At 44.9% G+C, this 23,579-nt stretch overlaps 1 pseudogene; it reads left to right on the top strand.

Annotated features, from left to right (window-relative positions):
* The first annotated feature begins 5,523 nt into the window (after window positions 1-5,523).
* Window positions 5,524-23,579, top strand: part of LOC117595131 — a 91,369-nt pseudogene continuing 73,313 nt past the window's right edge.

Here is a 23,579-nt window from a genome sequence, read left to right as displayed (position 1 = left end):
AAGGTAAAATACACTAGGATCTGTAGATGGGGAAAGCCATTGCTTTGACCTTTAGCTTTACTTTTAGGAAAAAGGGGTTAAAAAGATAAATAGGATGAAGGAAGGCGATTTGTGTTTAAAATGCTGTCTAACTTACCTTTATAAGATTTTGGGGAGAATGCACTTGAAATTGTATTATGCCGTATTTGTTTCCATTTGTTTCTTGTTTCAAATACCAATTGTGATTTGATTGCCTGTTTTGATTGCTAATGCCTGGTTCTGACTGTGTGGGAACGCGTGGCTCACGCTCGTTCCCTACGACATCGGACTAGACTAAGCTACATCGTGTCCATGTTTTATTTTCAATTTTCCCCTTTTCATGTAAGAACGAAGTTTATAATCTGTTTGATTATTGTATATATGTTTAATACTGTAAGAAACACGCGGTGAGTAAAGTATTAGTTACTGTGATCATTTCAGCATGTGAATTTAGCTGACTAAACAGGAAAGCATTGTTCTACTGTAGCCTGCATGCTAGCTGTGCCATGTGAAGCTAAGTGAAAACGAGGTACCATTGTAACATCGCGGTTGTGTTTGTATTTCATACTGTATGTATAAAATATTGCTATTGCTGTAGTCTAAAGAAATGTAGTGTTGACTCACAGTACTGAACGTGCAGAACCAAACAATTTGTGCTTTTGCTACAATTGATGTAAAATTGTAAAAGGGTTCTGGATTAATGATAAAGGAATACCAGCAGTATTTGGCGAGGTGCAGTTTAATATTTTTTGTTTCAGAAATTGTTTTGTAAAAGGTACTATTTCAAGTTAATTCATGAAAACTGTTTGAGATACTGAAAGGGAGATTATTGTAAGTATAGAAAATATAAGGTTTGTTACATTTTGTAACTCTGCCATTATGATGTTCATGGAAAAAAAAAATTACAACATCGGACTTGACTAAGCTACATCGTGTCCGTGTTTTACTTTCTATTTTCCCCTTTACAGGGCCGTAACATCAACGCCTCTACCCAACTGATTCACAACACCTGTACTGGACGCTTGTGGTGGTGCTGGATTTGATTGTATAGGCAACATGTGAGAAGCCGGAGATTGAAAGTTATGTTCAGCCTGTACGTTAGGAGACTAGAGCTATGCTTCGGCGTAGAAGTCGATTTGATAGCCACACTAAAACCCACAGGAGAGACCTGCAAAGACGTGCAGTTCACATTCACTTTGGACCTATTCACTTTGGACCTCGTCTTTTTCTATGTATTCTATTTTTTGTTGGTTTTTGAAGTATGAGACCTTCAATATAAACACAAATTCCTGTATTTTTCATATTCATTTACCATTTAAAACAAACAAATTCTCTAATTCATTATTTTTTGTGAAAGAGAATTTGTGAAAGAGAAATGCTTCAAAGTCCTAAAAATAAACAAAATATATTTAATTCAACATACATGCTTTTAAAATGTTTACTTTAAGTAGGGATATAATGGTATGCAAAATCCATTTAGCTAGATTGCGTTCGCTACAGGGGTTGTCATAAACGATGACCCAATTGGGGCCTCAAGATGTCTCTTGCGTCGGCCATATTTATAACAGTAGTAGAGTACTTCAGTTGCTAAGCAAAATAAATCTCCACAGAATATTATTCAACAGATAAAAACACAGTTAAAAATTATCTTCATTCGAATTACAACACATACCATTATACACATACCATTATATCCCTACTTAGAGTAAAATCTTATATAACATTTTAACTTTAATAGGTTAACAAGTATGTAAAAATATATGGCTTACCTTTTATTCTTGTTTGAAAGTTCCTTTTTTGCTGATTAGCACGGCGCAATCCTTTTGTCGGAATGACTTGTGAAATGGATTCTTTCTCAACACAATCCAGCATTTAAATCAGACTACTTCTACGACATACTGAATGGGTACTTTAGGTGCTGATAATTAAAAATGCCCTGTTTTTCCTGCTGGTCCGTCCTATACTATTAATTTCTAAACTACTTGTTTTTCTCTTGAGTAAAAAGACCATAAACCAGGGTGTCTGGTATTGAGAGTGTGGGACAAGGGGGGGTCAATTCCTTTTAATGTAATGTGTTAAATAATCTTAAATTCAAATAGGCCCATCATTTTACATTCTCACTCTGCCTAAATAAATGATGAATTTGATAGATCATTTGAGAAATGTTTATCAAGTTTTTTATATTGGTATAAAAATGTTGGCCTGTTTTGAAATATTGTTGTGGATGGGAATATTCACGATAAAATCTACGTTAAAAGTGCTAAAAGACAGGCAGCCTATTATTGTTATTTTCCTTTGCTGTCCTTGTCATTTGGACGCAACTCCAATAACTCACAACATTTTACCGTTAACATCAATAAGTACTGCAAAAGTTGTTTCATACAAAGCTAATTCCTTAATTAGGGTTTCAGCAGTTCACTTCGTTCTGAATCGTTATTATTATTATTAGGGTGCAATTATTATTCCTCGTGCAATTAAGTGTTTTTTGTGATATGAGCCTGCACCTTCAATACAGAGAGAACATTAACAAACGTGACAATCTCATCCCTAATCATTGAGATGATACCATGGTGCTGAATCACCTGTTCTGCTGCTGTGAGGAACCTGCGCAATTTCCCTTGTGCCATGTAGTCGTGCACCAACCCAAACGCATATCTGCTATCTGTATACACAGATAACGGTTCAGGGTGAGTCCTGAGGACTTCTAGCAGCGCTATGAGTTCTGCCTCTTGGGCGGACATGGAAGGAGTTAACTTGTCACATACAGTAGAAGCAGGACACCTCACCGTGCAGCCTGTGTGAAACTGACCATCCTCCCAGTAGCGTGAACCATCTATGTATGCCCAGGTCATGTTCCGGAATCTCTTGATCCAGAACTGTCCCCAAGGCTTCTGGTTCTGTTTCACAGGTGTGTGGATGGCCCTCTCCCCCACCAAGTAGGTGAGGTAGGATCCTGTCATTGACAGTGGTTACATCTCTAGCCTGTACATCTGCCAACCATCTAGCTAAACGTTGATCAGACACTCCTTGGATTCTGCCCTGCAACAACATTTGAACCAGTGTGAACAACCACAGGTTGTAATCTGACTAAGGGTTCTGTTGTTGTTAACATCCAGTGCAAAGCCAGAAAGTGTTGTGTACACAGGTCAAATCCCTGTTCCAATGGAGGTTTCTTCCTGCTGTAGTAAGATATAGGCCGTAGCTTACCTCCATGCTCCTGGGCTATAGGCCGTAGCTTACCTCCATTCTCCTGGGCTATAGGCTGTAGCTTACCTCCATTCTCCTGGGCTATAGGCTGTAGCTTACCTCCATGCTCCTGGGCTATAGGCCGTAGCTTACCTCCATTCTCCTGGGCTATAGGCTGTAGCTTACCTCCATGCTCCTGGGCTATCGGCTGTAGCTTACCTCCATGCTCCTGGGCTATAGGCCGTAGCTTACCTCCATGCTCCTGGGCTAAGACGCCATTCATCAGAGTGTTGTCCACTGTGTCAACCTGAACATGGAAACACTTTGATAGGTCGGGGAGGCCAAGGGTCGGTGATGAACTCGGAGATCTCGCCTTGGTCCCCAGTTTTGCCAGAAACGCCACTGTATGTCTGTCCTCGGTCAAGAAATGGTGGTTCTGCGTTAGTGTACAACCTAGGTTTTGGACCTCCTAACAATCAATCAGAGCCTTTGTCCTGTTCACCTTGAAGCCTGCATCACCCATTGTCTGCAATAACTTATCAACCAGCTGTAGATGGTTTTCATATGAGTTGTCTGTGTGGAAGATGTTTGCGATTTATACATGTAAAAACTTCTGATATAGCAGTTGATTATTTCAAGTTTAATTACGTGGATCCTGTGATGGTAATTCCATGTATCGACACTCGGAGTAAGGGACACAGAGACAAAGTTCTCTTTGTACATTCAAACAGGTTTATTAACTATTATGCACATATGAGAGACGCGTCAACCGCTTACACACACATAATCGTCTGAGGAGTCTCTAACTCCATACATGAACAATCCGCATGTATTACATAGAAAAAGGGGTGTGGTAAGATGCTGCCATCGGTCTTGTCACAAGAGTTTACCCAAAGGGCGGGCTGTCCCCCCACCTCATCCTTCTCAACTCCTGAGGAGACACAATGTCTGGATAGTCAACAGAGACACTAAAGGGTTATACAGATTTACGAGTACCCCTCTAATCCACCCGTGCCGGTCAAGGATGTCTCCTATTCAAACACCAGACCCCTCTCTGCATCTTTAACTAGTAACTCATTCATACATGTATAGGACGACAAAGAATACATCCTTCTTCTAGGCAGGAGGACATGGCCCAAATACCTAATAATCCTCTGATATTATACAGACATGTGTGTCACAATCAAAGTACAGATTTACATATCAGCCACTGGAAAGACAGACATTTCTCAAACGCACCTTAGTTCAAAATATCCATAACAATCCACAGGAACAATTGCTTTCACAAGACAGAGTGCAAGTACAGAGACCAACAGAGTAGTGTCATAACCATTGTGCTGATTACACATTATTGCTTCCAGCTCTTTATACTCCATCTTGTCAGCTGTCAGAATATTATCTCTAATGCTATGAGATACATACAAAACAAGTCATCATACTTATAGGAAAACAGGATAGAACCCTATACTTCCATGGCAACCATAGTTCTAGGTCATAGTTACCAGACCTCCTGATCTGAGCTACCCCTAATGTCCTACACAAAAGGAAGGATACAGAGGAGACACAGGCAACTTTACCTTGGTGCCAACTGAACAGGGTCGTTGATAAGATAGATTTGAGGCCTGGCACCTTGGTTGTGGCCCTAATCACTTCTAAGAACAAGGCATGCTGACCTAGTTCTTCTTCTGTATGTGGCAACCATGAACAGTCTAAAGCAATTTCAGGTCTAATCTAAAACAGTTCATTTATTTAAAAGAACCAGAGAACCAGTTAAATTATTCATAAAAAATTCTCTTCACGCTTAGACTCCCTTCATCTTCTCACAATATATCCAGGTCCAGGTTTAGGATACACTTTGTGTGTTGTGGTTTTTAACAGTGAGTTAAAGGGATTTAAGAGCCCACAAGTTTCTATTACAGAGCTACAATAGTCAATGTTGGATTATGTATAGTACCATTTATTAACTTGCAATTTGAAAAAAGTTGTTAGTCCCGAAATTGGAAGCACAAAACTGTGTGTGAGTTTTGTAAAACTCTGGAAGTGTAGATGTAATGTCATGTTTTGTCCACAGAGACCAACAGGAGAGATCAGAGTCAGAGATTCTCAGTGGTCAATCTGTCCAGAGTCATCAAACAGACCTGTCCTCTATATTCAGTGTATGTGGTCCTGTTATGTACATTTGTTTCTGTATACCTCAAGTAAAGTTAACCTGTCAATCTTTCATGCATTTGTTAATATTGTTCTGATATTTAATTAACTTTATTTCAGTCTAATTTGAACTTTTTCACTCTCTTTCAGTTACTTGAACAGAATATCATGATGTTTGTGAAGAAAGAGTTAAAGAGGTTTAAGACAATGCTGAGTTTAGATCTCCCTGAAGGATTTAAGAGTCAGAGGGAGGATGAGGAAGGTGTGGACCTTGAAGATGAGAAGCAGGAGAGCAGTGCCAAAGATGGGGCTCTGAAGATCACACTGCATGTCCTGAGGAACATGAACCAGAAGGATCTTGCTGACACACTGGAGAAAAGTAAGAGTTGTCTGACTTTACTGTTGAATGTTCCAAATGATATTATAGTGACCTTGAGACAACGTATAACAACCTCTTCTGTGTTGAAGAACTTAACATAGAAGAAAGAAAGACGAGAGACAGACACATATCTTACATTTGATGTACATGATATATTGACACAATTTATGAAATAACATGTTGCGCAATATCAAAATTAAAATGACTTTGCACTAGATTTGAGATTTAATCAATAAACTAAATCTCAAATGATGTATGAACTGCCAAGAAATACAATAGGCACCTTTACAAAGGCTGAAACACCAGACTATTCTAGTGAAAAGCGTTCAGATTCCCTTTGCGGAAGCAAAGTTAGTTTGCAGTCTGTGTCCATGCGATCATTAGTTTTTTAGTGTTGATTAAAAACCTGTCAGGGATAAGGCAAAAAAACTCAATTTCCACCTAAAATAATGTACCCAAATCTAAATGCTTGTAGCTCATGACCTGAATATAGTAGAAAAAAATGTTTGGTACCATTTGAAAGGAGACACTGTAGGAATTATAAATTAATGCAGGAAAGTATAACACAATAGGTTTGGCAGAAGATAAAACAAACCATAAACATGTTTGAGTTGCTGTGGGGAAGGGCAAACATGGATTTGTAACCTGGAGGAACTTCCCACTTGATCTTCTATATGTCAGCAGGATATGGGTAAAGTTTCATGGCCATTTGATATTAAATTCAGTTATCTACTTACTCATTTGTAAAGCAAGCCCAAAGTGTCCTTTCCAGATTGGCCACTTTGTGCCAAATTGGACACGTTGTGCCAAATTGGACACATTATGAATTTTCAAGTTCATACATACACAAAACATACAACACTGCAAAAGTGATTAATTTAAGGGTTACACACTCCCAGGAATGTTACACATGATGGAAAATGTGCTTTCCTTCATAAAGGTACTGACAGGAGGCGCCACAAGGAGGCGGATCCAATGATCTAACATGTGGTGTTTGCATCATATGTGGTGATCTAACATCATAATTGGTGTTTGCATCATATGTGGTGATCTAACATCATAATTGGTGTTTGCTTCATATGTGGTGATCTAACATCATAATTGGTGTTTGCATCAAGTTGCTTGACTCACATTCCATGATTTCTTCCAAAAAAATATAGTCCAAATTGATCTCCTATGTTGCTTTTCCACTTAGGAGTAGCCATTTATAGTAGCCAAGTATAGTTTTTTGAGCAGTGACAGCTATGCGTCTTGGGCAATAGTCAAGTTTGGTTGAAGATTTGTGGGGGTGGTGCACATGGCTGGTGTGTCTTGCCATAAAGTGTGGCTCGTGTGCTCTCAACCTAGGGAGTTTCAAATCCATTGGTCGTCATTTGAGGGAGCTACATGCTACCAAAGACATGCGCTCACGCGTAACCGGTGCCAGACTGCATGTCTTTGCTTACATGGTGCGAAGCATATAGGCAACGCAGAAGGATAAACTATGTCTGGTTAAATGCTAGAGACTCTGTTCTTTTCAGGAATACCAATTATTGCCGTGTTAAAACATAGTAAGGTTTGAATATCATGAATAGTTTTGCTCTGAGTTGGATTTTGTTGTACAACACTGTGGAGAACATGAATCGTGTTGGATTATAAAAACCGGATTTATCAAACAAAACGATGCTTGGCTAAATCTCTGGGACCATCAAGATAAGAAATCAGAAGAAGACGGCTCATTGTAAGTACAGAATTTACCATCAGACACCAAACTAGCGACCCTGGTGCCATTTTTGTGGATGTTGACTATACTCAAACATTTGCATAGGAGTTAGTCTCCGTAATAGCTATTTTAAATTGTGTACTGCAGTTAGATTAATGAGATTCTAAGCTTTCTGCACATATATAATATGCCTATAACAAAAAATAAATGAATTACAATTTGCACACTTTGTGGCATAAACGTTAGGTGTCCCGGCGCCGGGACGGTTGCAGCTTAGTGGAGGCAACTATTAAGTACTGTGTCTAAAAAGCCAATACCTGTGATTGGCCCTGTTTGAGAGTTGACAGGTATTCCTCTACTGTAGAGACTTTATTTAGGGGCATATCCTAAGAAAAACTTTAGATTACATTGAAGTGCCAGAAAACCTGGTACACCAGTCTAATACTTGGTAGGTCTCCCATGGGAGCACCTTTATCCATGAGGGAACGTTGCACAGTCTTAATGCTGATGTTTGTTGAGGGCCCAGCATTGAATGCAGATGTTATTTGAGACAGTGTTGCAGGTCTATCGCATGAAACAATTCTTGCTAGTTGACGCTGGTCACGTTCTCCCACAGTCTTTTTATGGCCATACTGCTGTTGTCAGTTAGATGTTTGGCCAGAATTCTTGTATTCACAGTACACCCTTTAAATGGTAGTGTGTGAAAATCCAAACTTCTCCTGTACCCCTGAAATGCTATGACCCATCTCACAAGCTCCACCTATTAATCCGTGTTGAAAATAGCTTAAAGATGATTCTACATTGTTGCTATGTATTTTGAATGGGCTCGTCTGAACCAGTTTTTTCTGGCACTTCAGTGTAGATTCAACTTCATTGTCATTGAACAGTACAACAAGTACAGTACAACAAAATGCAATTATCATCTAACCAGAAGTGCCACATTTGCCAGCCCTGACTGTGGGAACCTGAGGCGTTCCCAGGCCAGTGTCGAAATATAATCTCTCCACCTAGTCCTGGGCCTACCCCGAGGTCTCCTCCCAGCTGGACGTGCCTGGAACACCTCCCTAGGGAGTCGTCCTGGGGGCATCCTTACCAAATGCCCGAACCACCTCAACGGGCAACTTTCGATGCAAAGGAGCAGCGGCTCTACTCCGAGTTCCTCACGGATGGCTGAGCTTCTCACCCTTTCCCTAAGGGAGAATCCAGCCACCCTTCTGAGAAAACCCATTTCAGCCGCTTGTACTCGTGATCTTGTTCTTTCGGTCATGACCCATCCTTCATGACCATAGGTGAGGGTAGGAAGGAAAATTGACCGGTATATCGAGAGCTTTACCTTCCGGCTCAGCTCTCTTTTCGTCACAACGGTGCAGTAAAGCGAATGCAATACCGCCCCCGCTGCTCCGATTCTCCGGCCAATCTCCCGCTCCATTGTCCCCTCACTCGCGAACAAGACCCTGAGATACTTGAACTCCTTTACTTGGGGTAACGCCTCATTCCCTACCCGGAGGAGGCACTCCATCGGTTTCCTGCTGAGAACCATGGCCTCAGATTTAGAGGTGCTAATCCTCATCCCAACCGCTTCACACTCGGCTGTGAACCGGTCCAGTCGATATAATGTATCTATTAAGTGTAATATATGTATTAAGTATAATATATGTATTAAGTATAATATATGTATTAAGTATAATATAAGTGTAAAGTATAACATAAGTGTTAAGTATAATATATGTCTTAAGTATAATATAAGTGTTAAGTATAATATAAGTATTAAGTATAATATAAGTATTTAGTATAGTGTATGTACAAGTGGGATGTATAAATTAATGCAAATGCAAGTACAAATGACAGTTCTGAACCCCAATTTGCCGTGTGTGTCTGGTACTGTAAAAGGTTGTACAGGGTTGTCAGGTCTTCTGTTCCACCAGTACAACATGTCCTGTTCTGTAGACATGGTCTTTATTTATTCATGTTGTACCAGTCCAGTATGACTGTCTGTTGAAAAAAAACCTTGTGTTTAAATAAACCCTTTGTAGTTTTCATATGTTATGAATCTATTTTGATGGGTTTTCCCATAACCTTTGTGTTTTTACATATGTTTAAGAATATCTAAATTAATATCGATATTGCAATAATCATGATAAATATCACAGTATCACATTTTGTCAATATCATGCAACCCTACTTACAATACAGACATTTAAATGAACACTAATATTCTCTGTGTTATTTATTAATTGATAATTTATAGAAACATCATTAATATCATCTGGGTTATTTATTTCAGATGAGCTTCCTTTGATTTGCCAACATGATTTAAAATCTAACCTGAAGAAGAAGTATCATTGCTTATTTGAGGGTATCGCTAAACAAGGGAACCCAACACTTCTCAATAAGATCTACACAGAGCTCTACATCACAGAGGGTGGAAGTGGAGGAGTCAATAATGAACACGAGGTGAGACAGATTGAGACAACAACCAGGAAACAAACAAGACCAGAGACAGCAATCAAATGTAATGACATCTTCAAACCCACACCTGGACAAGACAAACCTATCAGAACTGTGCTGACAAAGGGAGTCGCTGGAATTGGAAAAACTGTTTCTGTGCAGAAGTTCATTCTGGACTGGGCTGAAGGAAAAGCAAATCAGGATGTCCAATTTGTATTTCCCCTCTCTTTTAGGGAGTTGAATTTAATGAAAGGGGATGAACTCAGTTTGATTCAACTCATCAATAATTTCTCAGTTGATACCAAAAAAGCAAGAATCTCTAACTACAACAAATACAAAGTTCTGTTAATCTTTGATGGTCTGGATGAATGCCGACTGCCCCTTGACTTCCAGAACAACAAGAGCTGTTATGATGTCACAGAGTCAACCTTAGTGGATGTGCTGCTGACAAACCTCATCAAGGGAAATCTGCTTCCCTCTGCTCTCCTCTGGATAACTACCAGACCTGCAGCAGCCAATCAGATCCCTTCAGGGTGTGTTGACCTGGTGACAGAGGTGAGAGGGTTCAATGACCCACAGAAAGAGGAGTATTTCAGGAAGAGATTCAGTGATGAGGACCTAGCCAGCAGTATCATCTCCCACATAAAGACATCAAGGAGCCTCCACATCATGTGTCACATACCAGTCTTCTGTTGGATCGTTGCTACAATCCTTGAGCACATGTTGACTACAGATGATAAAGGAGAGCTGCCCAAGACCCTAACAGACATGTACTCACACTTCCTTGTGTTTCAGTCCACACACAGGAATGTAAAGTATGATGCGAAAAAAGTGACAGAACCACACTGGAATAAAAAGAGCATTCTGACCCTGGGAAAACTGGCTTTTCAACAGCTACAGAAAGGCAATCTGATTTTCTATGAAGAAGACCTGAAAGAGTGTGGCATTGATATCAATGAAGCATCAGTGTACTCAGGAGTCTGTACACAGATCTTTAAAGAGGAATGTGGGCTGAACCAGGAAAAAGTGTTCTGCTTTGTCCATCTGAGTATTCAGGAGTTTCTAGCTGCTGTCTATGTGTTTCTCTCATTCAAAAACAAAAATAAAATCAGAATGGGTCAAACACAATCAAACTCCTTAACAACTAAGTTCAGGAAAATACCTGAAATAGATTTTCACAAGACTGCTGTTGATGAAGCCTTACAAAGTAAGACTGGACACCTGGACCTTTTCCTCCGCTTCCTTCTGGGTCTCTCACTGGAGTCAAATCAGAAGCATTTACGAGGTCTACTGACAAAGACCAGAAGAAGCTCACAGAGCCATGAAGAAACAGTCAAATACATCAAAGAGAAGATCAGGGAGAATCCCTCTTCACAGAGGTGCATCAATCTGTTTCACTGTCTGAATGAACTGAATGACCATTCTCTAGTGGAGGAGATCCAAAGATACCTGAGTTCAGGACGTCTCTCCAGAGAAGAACTGTCACCTGCACAGTGGTCAGCTCTGGTCTTTGTGTTACTGACTTCAGAAGAGGAGATTGATGTGTTTGACCTAAAGAAATACTCCACATCAGAAAAAGGTCTCCTGGGGTTGTTGCCAGTGATCAAAACCTGCAGAACTGCTCTGTAAGTACAGTCACACACACACACAAACTCTTAAATCTACAGTATATTTATTGACCGACAACATTAATGATTTTATGTACAGGAAGTTACATTCTAGTGTCATACATTAGGGGTGTCACAATATACAGGTATTGACAATAATCGTGGTATTTAAAAAATGAAATATTGGTATCATGTTAATAATACACATATGATAATATCGTGTTCACTAGGCAAAACTATGAATTTTTCCAAAAACCCCTCTCGGTTTTTCGATATCTTATTCATGTCACTTATAAACGATGCATGTGCTTAAACAATGAGACAGGCCTTATGTACTGGCGTTGAAGTCAACTTGTTAGTACAGTTGCCATCCGTCCCGTACTGTACAGGATCGTCCCGTATTGGAAAATAAAATGCACAGAATCAATACGGGACGCGATTTGTCCTGTATTTCCATGCACACCCTACTTTACTTTTTAACAAGCTTGGATTGAAACAAGAAATAATAAATCCAAAAAATGTTCATGAAACATAGTGAAGTATTACTTCAGAATGACAGTGCCGTTTTCCCTGATAAAGTTTTCAGTTCTGTAAGCAGACGATGCAACCATCCACACACACGAGCTGTAACCAATATCCCACTTGGTGGAAAGTGAAGTCACTTTTATTCATATAAAACATTTAAAAACAACAGGATTTGACCCAAAGTGCTTTACAGTCAAGGCAGGTGGATTAACATCTGCCTCAAAACAGGCATACGTGCAGGCACTACAACATACGTTTTGGACGGTCTTTTTATTTCCATGGACAGTCACATTTGTCCTACTTATCAACATAGAATAGTGGCTAAAGAACGACGGACGGAAAGCAAATAATCTTTGCATGCATGACTTGCTGAGGCTATATACTAGCAAAATACACAGCTGTCATTCAAATGTGAATGCTTTAGTAACTGCAGTAGTTACACATTCTTTGTAGCATAGTGATCACATTACCTAAAGCACATCTTTGATCGCATTTGCAGATGAAGGCAAGAGAGAGAGCCTACATTCCCAACTGTAATAAGTGAAGTACAATATTGAGAAGCATCTTACCCAAACTATTTTCTGGGGGCAAATAATTCTTGCCGGGGGACAATGACCCACTTGCCGCCGGGTCTGTATACATGATTAAATAAATAATACATAAAAGGCCCACAATACATAATATAATACAATAGTACAATAGTACATATATCCTTGAACTGCCACCTTAACGTGGTGGAGGGGTTTGAGTACCCGAGTGACCCTAGGAGCTATGTTGTCTGGGGCTATATGCCCCTGGTAGGGTCTCCCAAGGCAAACAGGTCCTAGGCGACGGGTCAGACTAAGAGCGGTTCAAAACCCCCTTAATGATGAACAACATTGAGTTCTGTGACGTCGCCCGGTATGGCGCAGCCGGGGCCCCACCCTGGAGCCAGGCCCGGGGTTGGAGCTTGTACGCGAACGCCTGGTGGCCGGGCCTTCCCCCATGGGGCCCGGCCGGGCTCAGCCCGAAGGTACGACAAGGGGCCGCCTTCCCGTGGGCTCACCACCCACAGGAGGGACCGTAAGGGGCCGGTGCGGAGAGGATCTGGCGGCAGTCGAAGGCAGGGGCCTAGACAACCTGATCCCTGGACACAGAAACTAGCTCTAGGGACGTGGGAAGGTGTTCCGGTCCCGTCCCACCGGGAGGAGACCCCGGGGAAGACCTAGGACACGCTGGAGGGACTATGTCTCCCGGCTGGCCTGGGAACGCCTCGGTGTCCCCCCGGAAGTGCTGGAGGAAGTGTCTGGGGAGAGGGAAGTCTGGGCATCCCTGTGGAAGATGATGGATGGATGGATAGTACATATAATACATAGAGGGCAAGACTTAAGACAACTAAAATTATGTAAAATCTAATCAAAGTAATACAATAAGAAGTTAAGGGAAATTGAATAAAACCAATGACAGATTAAAACAGTAAGAGGATGTTAAAAATAAGCAAAGAGTGGGCTTGACAAAAACCAAGGGCCAACCTCAGACTGAACTTAAAGCAAGAGAAAAAAAGGTGGTTTTTGATTTAAAATTGTCAGTGGTGGAATGGGACTTAATGTGTGATGGGAGACTATTCCAGAACATGGGAGCAGCAACAGTTTACTAGGCTAACTCATACTTCCTGGAGGATGGGTTCTTGCTTCTTTCAAATATACCAAATATTCTATTTTGAAAGACCAAACATCTTGCCCATATACAATTTATTAAAACAAAAACATAGAAATATATGGTTATTAAATAAGCATTATTTAAACTTCATTTATCTCAACACTATTCACATGGAAAAAACAATGTTGTATTTTTCCAAAAACTCCTTTCAATTTTTCGATACTTTATTCATGTCACTTGTAGACAAACGATGCCAGTGCTTAAACAATGAGACCGAACCTTTGCACTGGCGTTGTTATCCACTCGTTAGCCCCACTAGAACCCCTGGGAGAGATCCGCAAAGACGCAACGTTTTTGTGATCTATTTACATGGAAAAAGGGACATTGTATTTTTCGAAAACTCGGTTATATGTCGTGGAGCCCCCTAGTGGTTTACCCTGGCCGCGTCCGCGGCCATACTGAAAACTCATTATGCAAGATGCGTCAGCCAATCAGGGCACGCCTGTCCCTATATATGACCTGTGAACCCAGAGAACGCCCTCCCTTTTTATTCTACAAGCGCTTGTTTAATGTATTCTTTAGCTCCGCGTCTCATCATGAAGAGGTTTTTCCCCCCATCGATCTTGTGTTTCCTGCCTGGGACCGGCCCACGCTCGTGAGGGTCTCACAGACCCCCCGGCTTGCTCCTCCTGCGCTGCCTTCTCCGTCTCTACACGTGCAGAGAGGGCAAACTTTTTAGAACAGGAGGTGGACATCTCCGCCGTCTTGAGTTCCGGTGACGACGACGACGAGATGTCTGTGGAGGACGCTCCTACTCGAGACCGGACCCCTCTGGCACAGGCAAACCCGCCCCCTTCGCACGTGGGTTGTGGTGGCGGTTCTCGCGCCTCTCCTTCTCTCCAGGGAGAGATGGAGGACGATCTCTCCTCCGCCCCTTCTCCACGTGGAGTTTGCGGGCATGATTGAGAGGGCAGCTCTTCGTATCCAGCTGCCTCTGCCTCCCCTGCCTGCGCCGAAGGAGCCTTCAGACATGTCCTTCAATTCCTGGGCCGAGCGTGTGAAACCGGTGGACTCCCCTGCACCTGAGGTCCGCGGTTTTAGAGTTTTCGCTGAGGGTTCCTGGTCCGCTCCAGCATCTGCCAGGGCACCTGTCAAGTCTTACTCCACCTTCACCAGGGTCCACGGTAGGCTGGCTCCCATCAGCTAGGCCACCCCTCCTTTGGAACCCGAGCTGGCTGCGCATTTCCTGCCCTCCTGGGGCTGGTCCGGTAAGAAGCCCGCCCTGCCATCCACCAAGGACCGCTACTCGGGACAGCTGTGGGATAAGCTGTACGTTTTGGGATCACAGGCCCTGGCCGCGGCGAACAACGTTGTTCTCCTCGCGTCGGCAGCTTCCCATATTTTAGACCGTTCTCCTACTCCGTCGTCACGTGACGTTGAAGAGGTGGCGGCTATTCTAAAAGCTATCCTGCACCCTAACCAGGCCCAGACGGTCTGTGCAGGGCGCTCTGTGGCGTCTGCTGTGGTCGGACACCGTCATTTGTGGCTGTCTCTCTCCTCCCTGCGTGAGCCTGATCGCGCACCCCTCCTGAACGCACCGCTCTCACAGGAGGGTTTTTTCTGCGACGCTGTCCACACGGCCATAGCGCCTTTCAAGAAGACAGATGAAGGACGGAAGGAGTTATCTCGCCACCTTCCTCTTGCCAGCCGTTCTTCACGCTCGGCCCAACGTCCCTCTTCTCATTGCCAGGGCTCTTCTGCCAAACGTCGCCAGCGCCGCCACGTCTCTGCCGCCGCTTCTGCCTCCGCTCATCCTCCTGCTGCCGCGGCTCCTGCTCCTCTTCCCGTGCGTCGCAGACAACCCGCTCCCAGACTCGACGTTCCATGGCCGTCTAAGCCCAGACCATCCTGACTAGGCGTGGAGCGGGCTGTGAGTAGCAACGTTGCCCTCACGGCCCCCGCCTCTTAATCCATTAACAGAGCACGGGCCAAGTCTGACAGCTTCGCAGACTCGGCCCGACAATCCCTTCGTTTTAATAAACAAGCCAAACGTTACTCAGGCATAAGTTGTGCTTTTGTGCAGACTTCGGCGGTGTCTGAGCCTGTGGCTAATAGAGACTCAGTGAACGCTCTCTCTGTCTCTATGCCGGCCCTGTTGGATATAAGCAGTGGCGCAAATGAGCGGCTTATCCCTCATTCTCGCCCTGCAGCTGGTAGGCTTTCTAATGTGTTTGCTTGTGCATGTTCTATTCCTTTCCCTAGGCAGTGTAAGGATAAGAGCTCTGTTAGTTACGTTCAGGTTAGTGAGAGTTTTCGGGGGGTTAAAGGTATAACTACTCTCCCCTCTCTACTCGCCACCTCTAATAGACATAAACGCCGGCTAGCGGTTTCGGAGAGTCTCTTGTTCCGCTACCTGCCAGTCAGGAGCATGTTCGCTCTCAGATTTCTGCTCAGCAGGATTGTGTTTACATTCACTCGCCGTCTGGCAAGCGTTTGCGTATGCAAATGGCGGTTCTCTCTCTCTCCCGCTGTTCGTGGGCTACCGAGCGTCCGGTGAGTTTACCTGTTGTTACAGACGTAACCGTGGTGGCTCCTCATCCCGCTCGCTATGAGGAGATCAAATGCCGGGCTACGCCGCCGGCTATCACTTGCTCTTTCTGATTATCTCAGCCCTGTCTGCTCTGCTCGGCATCTCCTTGACAATGCGTCCCCACTCAAGGGTGCTACGTCCGCGTATGCAAATGCCAGGCTCCTCTCTCACTCAGGTTCTTATGGGTGAGAGCGCAGCATCAGCTGTACAGCAGGATGGCTCAGTGATTAAGGTGGTTGGCTCTCCATTGGTAGACCAGGGTTCACCTCCTGAGGCAGTGCTGGGTTTTTCTCCTGTTTTTCTCATTCCTTTCTCTCCCTGCCCTCCTTGGGCTGTGTCTCTTCCTCTCGGGTCGAGCTCGGCGGCGGTAAGGGCAGAGAGGGAATTTGAACTTTTCCTCGCCAATGCCCCCCAACTCCTTGCTCTTCCTCTCTCAGAGCGTTATTGGGAGTTGCGTCAGCATTGTACCATGTCAGCCTGGCTCGATCAAACCATCAGGCTGGGTTATCTGGTCCAGTTTCGCGCGGCTCCACCCCCCTTCTTGGGGATAGTGGAGACGGTGATGTCATCACCCAACAGAGCGTCCTCTCTACTGTCAGAGGTAACGGAATTGTTGAGCAAAGGAGCGATCTCCGAGGTCCCGGAAGATCTCAGGAAGGACAGCTTTTACTTCCGTTACTTCCTGGTTCCCAAGAGGACGGGGGAGTGAGGCTGATCTTGGATTTGCGCAATCTGAATGCACACGTAGCCAAACAATAGTTCTGCCTGCTCACCACCAGTCGCCTGCTGGAGGCCTTTTTGCCGGGGGATTTCTGTTCGAGCATAGACCTCAAGGACGCTTACTTCCATGTCCCGATCGTTCGCAGGCACAGGAAGTTTTTCTGATTTGCCTTTCAGGGCAAGGCATATGAGTATACGAGGATTCCATTCGGTTAAGCCCCACGCACCTTCTCCAAATGTCTGGAGGCAGCGCTGGAGCCCCTACGCACAGAGGGCATCAGGATTCTGGCCTATCTGGACGACCTCCTGATTCTAGCGTCGTCCCTGGAATTGGCCAGAACGCACACTGTCCTAGTGGTGTCCTTTCTCACGCGACTGGGTCTCGCAGTTAATTGGAAGAAGAGCGCGCCGAGGCCAGCCCAGCAGGTTTCTTACCTGAGTTTGGTCATGGACACGCGTACGATGAGAGCACACATTTCGGACACGCAGGCTCTCGATCTGCTCTCTGCCCTCAACCTGTGCCGCCCGCCCTGCAGGCGCCCGGTTCGGGCCATCATGTCCCTGCTGGGAATGATGGCGGCAGCACACAGAGTAGTTCCCCTGGGCCTGCTGCACATGCGCAGCTTACAGACCTGGTTTGCTCACCAGCGGGTCGACCCGGTGCGTCATCGGAACCGGACTTTGTCTCTGCCAGCTCGCGAAGGGGGGGTCAGATCTCCTGCTCTCCACCGGTCAGCGACACAGCTTTGGCTGCTGGCTCACACCCATCTCCGTTTCCTGACTGCATCTCACATTCCTGGCCATCTGAATGTGGGCACGGACATGATGTCTTGGGGCGGCCTCCATCATGACGAATGGCGTCTCCACCCAGATATCGTGTCCCTTATCTGAAAGAGGTTTGGGGAAGCTCAGGTGGACCTGTTCGCGTCCAGACGGAACGTACACTGTCACCTGTGGTTCTCCCTGTCCCAGACGGATCGCCCCCCTCTGGGGGCAGATGCATTTGTGCACCACCCTTGGCCTCAGGGCCTCATGTACGCATTTCCTCCGCAGCGCAGCTTTGCGCGTCTGCTAGCCCGGATCAAAGCGGAAGGGCTTCGGGTTATTCTGGTGGCACCCAACCGCCCTGCGGCTATTTGGTATCCGGAGATGATCCAGTTGCTGGCGGACCGGCCGTGATCAGTTCCACCCAGGCGGGACGTACTGTCCCAAGCGGAGGGCTCGATTTTACACCCCTCGGTGGAAACACAGTATTAGCCACCCTCTCATTCGCCGTTTTCTTTCGGGGACGCGCCGTCTGCACCCGACGGCTAGACTGGGCGCACCTCAATGGGACCTTGCTAAGGTGCTGGGCGCTCTCTGCGAACCCCCGTTCATGCCCTTACAGCAGTGTTCTCTCAAGTTGCTTTCCCTTAAGATGGCCCTGCTCATCGTTCTGTGCTCTGCTAAGCGAGTGAGTGACCTCCGCGCGCTTTCTGTGCGCCCGGGGCGCCTGGCTATCAGAGAGGACTTGGGTCGCACTACGTTGAGACCAAACCCGTCCTTCGTACCTAAATTTATCACCAGTTCCTTTCGGTCAAAGACTATCGACTTACAGGCCTTCTTCCCTCCTCCGCACGTCCGTGAGGAGGATGAGAGTCTTCACTGTCTGTGCCCGGTGCGTGCTCTCACCCTTTACGTAGAGCGCACTAGGTCCATCAGATGACTCCCCAGCTGTTTGTTTGCTATTCGGATTCCCAGTTGGGTCGTCCGCTTTCCAAACAGCGTCTTTCCCACTGGCTTTGTGACTGTATCACTTTGGCTTATGGCGCATCGGGTTCTGTGGTTCCGGAGGGTCTCCGTGCACACTCCACGCGGGGTGTTGCCGCCTCCTCTGCCCTTTTCCACGGGGTCAGAGTGGATGACATTTGCGCCGCAGCGTCGTGGTCGTCGCCTTCGGCGTTTGTGCGTTTCTATTTACTTGACGTGTCTCCGTCTTCTCTTGTTCATTCGGTCCTCGGGGCAGCTGCCCGAGATCTTTGAACTTGTTGAAGAATCACCACCTATGCCTTGATTCTACCTTCTCTGTTTCAGTGCTTACCTGATGGCTAGTTGGCTCAGGGGTATTGTCACTGTCTAGTAATATACTTGGTGTAGTTTAGCCTCATGTCTGGGGTGTTACTTATTATTATGCATTTTTTTTGTATCCTCTGGCCCCTCATCTCGTGATGTGTGGTGCATCGATATTTTCTGTTGTGCTTGTGTGGAACGGATACGTTTCCGCCTCGCTTGAGCGTCTTGGGGTTTTTGGGGTTATTGGGGTCAGTATTTACTGAACCCTGTGAGCTTACTGGTGTTCATTTTTGGCTCGCTCGCTCCGCCGTGAACCACTAGGAGCTAAAGCCCCTCTAGGGGGCGGAGCTCCATGACATATAACGTTAGTTACCTATTGTAACTCCGGTTATATGAGTGGAGCGGAGCCCCCTAGACCTGTTGCCCTGCCGTCCCATGAGTTATGCTGAATAATCTCGGGAGGGTGTTCTCTGGGCTCACAGGTCATATATAGGGGCAGGCGTGCCCTGATTGGCTGACGCATATTGCATAATGAGTTTTCAGTACGGGCCGCTGATGCAGCCAGGGTAAACCATTAGTAGCTAAAGCCCCTCTAGGGGGCTCCGCTCCACTCATATAACCATTTTTCCTATTCACTGGACGAAAATGCTTTGTATTTTTCCATAAACATCTCTTGGTGTTAGGCCATGTGGATCTTTTGTTTAGCAGTTCATCGCGTTGACTTTTCCCTGTCCATTAAGTGTAATTGTTCTTTTTGTACGCTTTAATTTTTTTATTTGTGGAGTTATGGTTACAGACTCTTTCCACCTCCACACACTTGTGATGGAAATTCCATGTATCGACACTCGGAGTAAGGGACACAGAGACAACGTTCTCTTTGTACATTCTAACCGTTTTATTAACTATTATGCACATATGCAACATCGCGTGGCAGTTGGGGACAGTGCCTCTGGGATGGCAGACCGGGGTTGTGGTCCCTCTTTTTAAGAAGGGGGACCGGAGGGTGTGTTCCAACTATAGGGGGATCACACTTCTCAGCCTCCCCGGGAAAGTCTATGCCAGGGTTCTGGAGAGGAGAATACGGCCGATAGTAGAACCTTGGATTCAGGAGGAACAGTGTGGTTTTCATCCAAGCCGTGGAACACTGGACCAGCTCTATACCCTCTACGGGGTGATGGAGGGTTCATGGGAGTTTGCCCAACCAATCCACATGTGTTTTGTGGATTTGGAGAAGGCGTTCGACTGTGTCCCTCGCGGCATCCTGTGGAGGGTGCTTCGGGAATATGGGGTGCTTTGCTAAGGGCTGTCAGGTCCCTGTACGACCGAAGCAGGAGCTTGGTCCGCATTGCCGGCAGTAAGTCAGACTTGTTCCCTGTGCATGTTGGACTCCGGCAGGGCTGCCCTTTGTCACCGGTTCTGTTCGTCATTTTTATGGACAGAATTTCTAGGCGCAGCCAGGGGCCGGAGGGTGTCAGGTTTGGGGACCACGCGATTTCGTCTCTGCTCTTTGCGGATGATGTTGTCGTGTTGGCCCCTTCAAGCCAGGACCTTCAGCATGCACTTGGACGGTTTGCAGCCGAGTGTGAAGCGGTGGGGATGAAAATCAGTACCTCCAAATCCGAGGCCATGGTCCTCAGTCGGAAAAGGGTGGCTTGCCCACTTCAGGTTGGTGGAGAGTGCCTGCCTCAAGTGGAGGAGTTTAAGTATCTAGGGGTCCTGTTCACGAGTGAGGGAAGGATGGAACGGGAGATTGACAGACGGATCGGTGCAGCTTCTGCAGTAATGCGGTCGATGTATCGGTCTGTCGTGGTGAAGAAAGAGCTGAGCCGCAAGGCGAAGCTCTCGATTTACTGGTCAATCTACGTTCCTACTCTCACCTATGGTCATGAGCTTTGGGTCATGACCGAAAGGACAAGATCCCGGATACAGGCGGCCGAAATGAGCTTTCTCCGCAGGGTGGCCGGGCGATCCCTTAGAGATAGGGTGAGAAGCTCGGTCACCCGGGAGGAGCTCAGAGTAGAGCAGATGCTCCTCCACATCGAGAGGGGTCAGCTGAGGTGGCTTGGGCATCTGTTTCGGATGTCTCCGGAACGCCTTCCTGGGAAGGTGTTCCGGTCCCGTCCCACCGGGAAGAGACCCCGGGGAAGACCTAGGACACGGTGGAGGGACTATGTCTCCCGGCTGGCCTGGGAACGCCTCGGTGTCCCCCCGGAAGAGCTGGAGGAAGAGTCTGGGGAGAGGGAAGTCTGGGCATCCCTGCTTAGACTGCTGCCCCCGCGACCCGGCCCTGGATAAGCGGAAGAAGATGATGATGATGATGATGCACATATGAGAGACGCGTCAACCTCTTACACACACATAATCGTCTGAGGAGTCTCTAACTCAAAACATGCACAATCCGTATTTATTACAGTGAAAAGGGGTGTGGTAAGATGCTGTCCTATGTCAATAAAACACATTCCTTTTGTTATGTTACTACCTAAGCTTCACACAAAGGACAAGCTCTCCTTCCCCCCATAGGTAACTTCTTCAATTCTAAGAGTTCTAACCGAACCCGAACAGACAATAGATGCCCTGATGAGTTAAACAGATGAGGAGATAAAGAGTAACCATTTCATCAGCTGATACCAGTCAATGATGCCCCCTTGGTAAATACCAGCTCCCCCACATTCCTCTACCTATCTAAACAATGGGACTCAAGTCCTTTAATCAGTAAGAATGCATTAGGCCTTAGAAACTTCCCCAACAAACCATCCTCTTGATACCATGCCAAACCTTGGTATCAATCCTTAAAAACGCTTCTAAGTCGACATCCGCGATATCACGGACAGTGCTCATTTGCATAAATATTTCAAAAAATAGATTCGCCATAATCATCCGATTCCAATGGTATATTATTTGTAGCCACTTTCCTGAAGCGTTCCGTGTATAATTGGGGTTGTCCGTGTATAATATGGGTTGTATAGTTGTATAGTTTGGGTTGCTATGAGAACTTTTCACCAGGCAACGACATTGCCAATGCATCTTAGAAAGGCTCATGTGTACTCTAGTATAAATATTACAAGCGTGTACATCACTATATATGATGTTTTGAACCATAATACATTGTTTGTATTATATATAAGATATAAAAATTAATATTTAGTCAAAATAGTATGGGGATGTTCTTGAGTTTTTGGGAAGAAGTTGGTAATTTTTCTGAGTTTATAAAATATATAAGTCCAAACGTAACTAGCGATCTAGTAACTAGCGATCTAGTGCGATCTGCTGGCCGTTTTGTGTCATTACACCTAAAAACCGTTAGATAGGTTTTTGATCTTTCATTTTATAGTGTTTCATTTCTAGGTTGAAGAACCAAATTTTCTGGGGGTGCCTATATTTTTTACCTTCTATTATATAATTATTTCATTATTTTCAACCCAATTACAGTGTAATTTGATAGTAAAGGCATGAAAGTATGAGGAAATACCATTGACACAAAATCTCATAATGCTTTCAAAAAAAAATCTTGATGCTGAATGGCAGAAATGTTTTCCGAATTTTTTTTTTTTGCCATTCAAACAGATGAGTTTTATAAATAGTGACCCAGAAGTCTGTTTTTATGTGTTTTTATTGTAGCCAGAGGGGTTGCTATTAAAAGGATACATCATAATAGGTTGTATCTGTTACAGAAATGAATCTAGGACCCAAAATGTCCCAGTAGTGAAATCCGGCCGAAAGCCTCATAGGTTAAACAGTTCACTCATTAGGATGTAGACTGCAACAAAACAGACAAAGTTCTCTTGTCACATTCTGACAGTTTTATTAACTATTATGCAAATATGAGAGACGCCTCAACCGCTTACACACACATAATCGTCTGAGGAGTCTCTAACTCCATACATGAACAATCTGTATTTATTACATAGAAAGATGGGTGTGGTGAGATGCTGCCATCTGTCTTGTCACAAGAGTTTACCCAAAAGGCGGGCTGTCCCCCCACCTTATCCTTCTCAACTCCTGAGGAGACACAATGTCTGGATAGTCAACAGAGACACTAAAGGGTTATACAGATTTACGAGTACCCCTCTAATCCACCCGTGCCGGTCAAGGATGTCTCCTATTCAAACACCAGACCCCTCTCGGCATCTTTAACTTGTAACTCATTCATACATGTATAGGACGACAAAGAATACATCCTTCATCTAGGCAGGAGGACATGGCCCAAATACCTAATTCTTCTCTGATATTATACAGACGTGTGTCACAATCAAAGTATAGATTTACATATCAGCCAATGGAAAGACAGACATTTCTCAAATGGACCTTTGTTCAAAATTTCCATAACACTCCATCCTCTTGACACCATGTCAAACCTTGGTATCAAACCTTAAACAGTTCACTCATTAGGACTTAGACTGCAACAAAACAGTACTCTTTAACAACATGACCCAGTCAATATTATTACCCTTAATGATTAGAGAACGGAACACATCTGAAATGTCTGGATCCTCATTTACATTTTTCTAGATCATTAACTTCGTATAAACTCCAAGATCACACGTTTTCATTATACAGAATCATAAC

Source organism: Esox lucius, chromosome 11 (assembly GCF_011004845.1).
Source record: "Esox lucius isolate fEsoLuc1 chromosome 11, fEsoLuc1.pri, whole genome shotgun sequence".
Classification (NCBI taxonomy): Eukaryota; Metazoa; Chordata; class Actinopteri; order Esociformes; family Esocidae; genus Esox; species Esox lucius.
Note: the sequence above shows the minus strand (reverse complement) of the source record. Positions and strands in the feature narration are given on the sequence as shown.